Source organism: Arachis stenosperma, chromosome 5 (genome assembly GCF_014773155.1).
Source record: "Arachis stenosperma cultivar V10309 chromosome 5, arast.V10309.gnm1.PFL2, whole genome shotgun sequence".
Classification (NCBI taxonomy): Eukaryota; Viridiplantae; Streptophyta; class Magnoliopsida; order Fabales; family Fabaceae; genus Arachis; species Arachis stenosperma.
In genome coordinates, this window is record NC_080381.1 from 114,425,940 (window position 1) to 114,431,884 (window position 5,945).

The 5,945-nt window shown below is 35.4% G+C and overlaps 1 long non-coding RNA gene across 2 annotated transcripts; it reads right to left on the bottom strand.

Annotated features, from left to right (window-relative positions):
- Positions 1 to 607: 607 nt before the first annotated feature.
- Positions 608 to 4,716, bottom strand: LOC130979570 (uncharacterized). 2 transcript variants are annotated; one of them, XR_009086678.1, is made up of 4 exons: positions 3,951 to 4,716; positions 3,742 to 3,831; positions 3,502 to 3,612; positions 608 to 1,081 (listed from the first exon to the last, which is right to left on the bottom strand). It is a non-coding gene; the product is annotated as an uncharacterized LOC130979570 (long non-coding RNA). The 2 variants fall into 2 exon arrangements; XR_009086677.1 differs by having other exon boundaries at positions 3,742 to 4,711.
- Between the last annotated feature and the right edge of the window lie 1,229 nt (positions 4,717 to 5,945).

Sequence of the window (5,945 nt, forward strand, 5' to 3'; positions counted from 1 at the left end):
TTTAGATATAGATAAAATATTAAATATTTCTTATGCATCTTGCGGATACATACACTAGTATATAACTAATATATATACTCGATGCATAAAAAATATCTATTTTCTTGTATTTATGTCTGAAAGATATTTTTAAAATAAATTATTTATGAATATATTTAACTTATATAAAACAAACCTCATATTTTTTTGTTATATATTAATATATACCAAATAATCTATAAAACAAAAAAAAATTATATAAAACGAACCTCATATTTTTTGTTATATATTAATATATACCAAATAATCTATAAAATAAAATAAAAATTACGAAGTAGTTAGATTTAATAAAGAAAAGGTGTAGTACACAGTAAACAAATAAATCAATGTATATAAAAAAACATGAACTAGACTATTTTAAAATGGATTTAATATATATTCACTAAATGTTGTCAAATTAATAATAATAATAATAACAAATAAATATTGATTTGAGTAGTAGAAAATAATATATTGTTAAAAAATAGTAACAAATAATTCTCTAACTATTTAGATAAGTTTAATAGATAAAAAAATATACTATATCCAAAAATTATATAAATATTTTGGAAATTATTTTGACTGTACATTTAATATCTTAGTTTTGTCACCAAAAGTTATCATGTTAGAATTATCTTCTAAAAAAACTTGCTACACATACAAGTTTTTTTTAGCATATAAGTCTATACAAGTTAGTTCAAGTTTAACAAAAACAATTGTAACCCTCTAACTATCAAAGCTCACGCTTCCGGCTGCGCTACTCTGATAGCTCGGACATTACGACAACTCTTATACGATTTAATACTAAAATATGAGCCTGTTTAAAACTTTAAACCGCAATACCAATCTAAAAATACTTTTGCTATACAACATACATCCATACACACTACAACTTACAAAAACTCTCAAAGAGTATATATATATATATATTATCCAATACAATTCCTATCCCTCTTACAGAATACATATAGATAAAGGCGAGGAACAATAAGTAATAACTAGAGCAATACAAAACATCACGACAACAACTATATAAGCTCTTCGTGACTTCTGCATCCATATCCTGAAAGGGGAAAAATTGTAGGGGGGTGAGAACATCATCCTCGAAAGGGTTCTCAGTAGAGAATTTTTGGGAATTACTGTAATAGGATACGTGAAGGTAAACCGTACCAGTGATTAATAACCGTCTTATGCCTCTTTTCAAAAACAACAGTTTACAATAAAAAAGAAATCTGAAATCTTTTCTGAAAGAGAAAACTGTGCATTGAAAACAAGATTCAAAAGCCTTTCAAAAAGGTTTATCTATGCTGAACCAAATTAGCCTTTCACATTTTTCCAAACCAGAAACACAAAACCGAAACCAACCGTCGGTCCATCTCATTTCAACCACGGCCCTAGGCCCAAGCAATCCAATAGCAACCAATCCACCACAAACCAACAGAGTTTCAGTCGCAAACACAAGTAGGAGGGTTCAAGCACAAACAAACAGTTACAGTAAGTAAAACAATTAGTAGTTAATCACAAGAAATCACAAAGGCAAACCAAGTACAATATGCACACCCAAACAATGTCACATAGATGCATATGATGCAAGCCTGTCCTAGTGGCTGATGATATCATCTGTCGGTTATAGAGCCAACCCGACAAGTCCTTGTAGCTAACCATTGGACTGTCCCTCTATCGTGCATCCCCAACTCGAGTTATTCTCGATCATCATCATGATCATAATCATAATCCACATCCAACACCCTCACTGGTGTATATTCACGGGGGCGAGCTCATCTGGGACTTTCACAGTGCCCGGCCACCCTTACGACATAGGGTCAACAGAGTCTCGAGTCTCCACCTGGAGCACGTGGTGGCTAGCCACTGCTTCCTTCCAGAAAAACTCGTATTTCCAATAGTGAAAGTGCAACAATCTCAATATCAATACCTCAGCATATATGCATTCATTTTCAGCCATGGATCAACATCCATCTCAGCCATCCGGCTTAAATTCATAATTCATAGTCAGCCATACAGTTCATAACTCATTCGGCAATCAGCCATAATTCAATATCATACACAGTCATTCCGGCTCATAACAAAATAGCACTTCCACCATCCAACATCATCAAATTCATAAAATCGGCATTTTAAGCCATAAATCACTTTTTCTCAGTCCACTTTACTTTGAAATCAAAAATGATTCAAAAATTAACCCTTTCCAACCTTGACTTTAGAATTCTCATTTCTCAAATCATCTCAAGCTCATAAGCCACTTTTACTTGAAGTAAAATCCCCTTTTTAAAACAAAGTCACTCTCGACATCATATTTCCAAACCTTCCAAAATCATGGCAAGTTAAGCATTTATTTTGGAATATTCAAAATCATCCATCCAACAACGAGATTTTATATCAAAAGTCCCTCGGCAGAGTCTCAAGTCTTTAGGGAAGGTCAACTTATATCAATTCCTTAAAATTCATTGAAACTCCTAAAATCATAGATTCTCGGTTCAAGTAAATAAAACTGAATTTATTATGAAACCGAATCATACAAAATCACAAGTTCCAACCCAGTCCAAAACCAATTCACTTGAAACGGAACCAGTTCATTTTGAATCAAACCACTTTCAGATTTCTTCTTGAAACCCATTTTTCTAACCTCTTCCAAAATGGCTCAAAGTTGATTATTCAATCAAAAGTCTAGTTTCCTTTAAAATCACTAAAAGCTCCTTTTTATATTGAAATCAATATTAGAACATCATTCTTTCCTCCAGTGATTCAAATGATAAAATAGTTCATTTCTAAATAAGTCGAACTCAAGGCATAAAGTTCATTTAAATAAATTAAAATCGAAAACATAAATATTCTCTTAATAAATCAAATAATACAATTTCTCAAATCCAACCCTTTTTAAATAACTTTTCAAATAAGTCTAGGATTTTTGTAGAAATTTCGGCAACACCTCCCTTAAAACTTGGACTTTTGCCACCCGGTTCGAGTCCCAACTAAACCGTTCTTCAATCCCTTTTCAACAGTCCAAAATCCAAAATAAATTTAAAATCAAGCTAAATCCAACAGTCACCTCATTTACATATCTCAAGGAAACCGTTTCGAAATCAAATCATTATCAACCGATTAAACTCATTTCCAAAGCTTTAAAGAAACGGTTCAACAACAAATCATTTATCAAAACTAAGTCAATTAAAGTAAACCAGACTGAATCCAAAAGTGTATTCTATTTTTCACATTATCAAGGAAAATAACTCAAATCAATTCTCAACGGATTAATCTCGATCTCAACTCTTTAAAAGAATCAACTTGAAAATGTTCCGTCTCACAAAGCCGCACAACAATCCAACCAACAAACATTCATAATCATTCAAGACAATCAAACAATACATAAGGCCGATACAATCACCAAATACACATTGTCTCACATTAGTATCCGTATGTAATAATTCCAATACATAAAATATAGTTTTCGGAAAGCGCCCCTACCTCAAAATGCAAAACCATAATCCAAACGCGTCACCGGAACTCTCTATCAAACCGAAATCACCGGCAATCAAAACCTCGGCTCTACTTGCTCTCTCTCAAAAGCAGAAACAGCTACAAGCGGCACAAGCAGTTTGGATTTTAATTCCTCAAACCATTAACATCGCCAATACTTTATTACACAATACTTTATTACACAGAATGGAACACTAACGCAGGGCTTTCGAAAATCGAAATACTCACTGAATTAACAAAATGAAGCAGCCACAGCTCCACGTCAACCCGGCAGTGGCTCCATCAGTGGCTAGAAGCTCCAGAGGCTCAGCAACAAACCTCAATATTTGACATGAAACCCCATAAAATTAACCTTACAACATATATTCATCCGAATCCTTAACCGCAGATAAATAGAACACGATTACTGTTTGAGTTTCAGAGCGCAGGAGACTTACTATGATGAAAAGGAATGGCAGAATGGAGCAGCAGCTTTGGCAGCGACCTCCTGCAGCAACCACACCGTTTCCCGGCAACCAGAGGCACAGCGGGGTTTCTTAGCGGCAGAAGCGGCGGTGGCTTGGCGCGGTTCTGCCTCCTCTCCTCTGCACGACCCGGCGGCTGACCACCATCAACAAAAATGGAGAGGTGATGGCGGCGGCTGGACTCGTCAACGACGGCGGCGGCAAGGGAACCGGCGACGACGAAGACGGCACAGACAGCGGCAGCGGCGCGGCGCTCCTGACGGCGTCCTCCTCCCTCGCGTGTCTCTGCTCTGGCGGGTTAGCAGTGACTGAGGTGCGACGCGGGTTCTCTCTTCTCCATGGCACAGCGGCGGTGATGGTGAGGACCTCAACGACGGTGACGAAGCGGGCTTCGACAGCGCACGGGTCTCCTTCCTCCTCCTCTCTTCAATTGCGTTGCTCCCTCTCTCTATGGTGACGACGCGTGTGGCAGATCAAAGGTAGTCCGGCGGCAAGGCGCGGCTCCACGGAGCGACGGTGCATGCGACGGCGGCGGCGGCGGCGGGGAGGCGGTAGCCCCTCTACCTTCTCCTCTGCTCTCTCGGACCCCTATCTTCCTCTCTGTCTGATTGCCGTTTCATGTGTGAATGAAAGGAGGAAGGGAAGCAGGTTGAGTGCGTTTCTTCCTCATTGCAGCGTTGCTGCTGCTGGGTGTTGCGGGAGGTTTTTGGCGGCTGTAGGGTTAGAGACAATGGGTAACCGGGTTAGGGTTTAGTTGGGGGTAGTTTGGTAATTTTGACAAAATTAGAGTAATAGGGCTAGTTTTGTAATTTCAAATGAAATTGGGAATAATATAGTAATTGAAACCCAAATTAAATTCAACACTAATTGTATATAGAAAAGTACTATTTGCTTATTAATTTTACAAATTATTTTCAATAAAATGCCCAAAATCGAAAATTAGAAATAGTATAATTAATTTTTCTATTTTCCAAAACAGCAGTATTAATATATTAAAATATTAATTATTTAGTTCAAATCATATAAAAATTCTTATTATTTCACAACTACCAACTTTATAATTTTGAATATAGAAAATAATTCAATAATTATAAAATTGGATAATAATCATAACTTATTTCAAAAGTTCTGGGTCTTACAACAACCTCAATTTAGAGAGCGTGTAAACATGCGCCTCTTCAACTTTGAATAGCGTGAAATGAGAAACGATTCTTCTTCAACATTTGTGTTCCACGCTCTTTCTCCTTCTCCATCTCCTCCTTTTTCTTCTTCTTCTTCTTTTTTGCATTCCTCCTCTTTTTTCTTCGTATTCCTTATTTTTTTCGCGTGTTTCATCCTCATCGTGGTTCTTTTATTGTTGTTATTGTTGCTGCATTTTTTTCTTCCTCCTTTTTCTATTGATTTTACAACATTATGTGTTTTTTTTCTTTGTTTGATTTTTTCTCCCAAAAAGAATTATAAGAAAACGAAATAAGAAGATGAGGAAGAAGAAGCAGTAGAAGATGAAGAATTTTGAATTACACAGAACTTATCAGAATAAAAATATATCTAAAATTCTTAAAATATACCTAAATATCTTCGTGTTACACCCAAATTTGCTGCAAATACAAAAAAATATTTTTTCTAATGCTGTATTTTTTTCTTCTTCTTTTTTTCTTTATTTATTTCTTTCTTTTAGTTAAATAAATGTACTCTTTCAAGTAATTTTGCAGCATTATGTGTTTCCTCTTCTTCTTTATTTGATTTTTTTGTTTTTATTCTTATTAAGAAAATAAAACAAGAAGAAACTTGAGAAAGGTAAAACAAAAAGGAAAAGATGAATAAGAAAAAAAGAAGAAGAAGATGGTGATGATGATGATGAAAAAAAAAGAAGAAGTAACAGAAGATGAGGTGGAAGAAGAGGAAGAGTTTTGAATTATGCAGAACTTATCAGAATAAAAATACACCCAAAATTCTTAAAATACACCC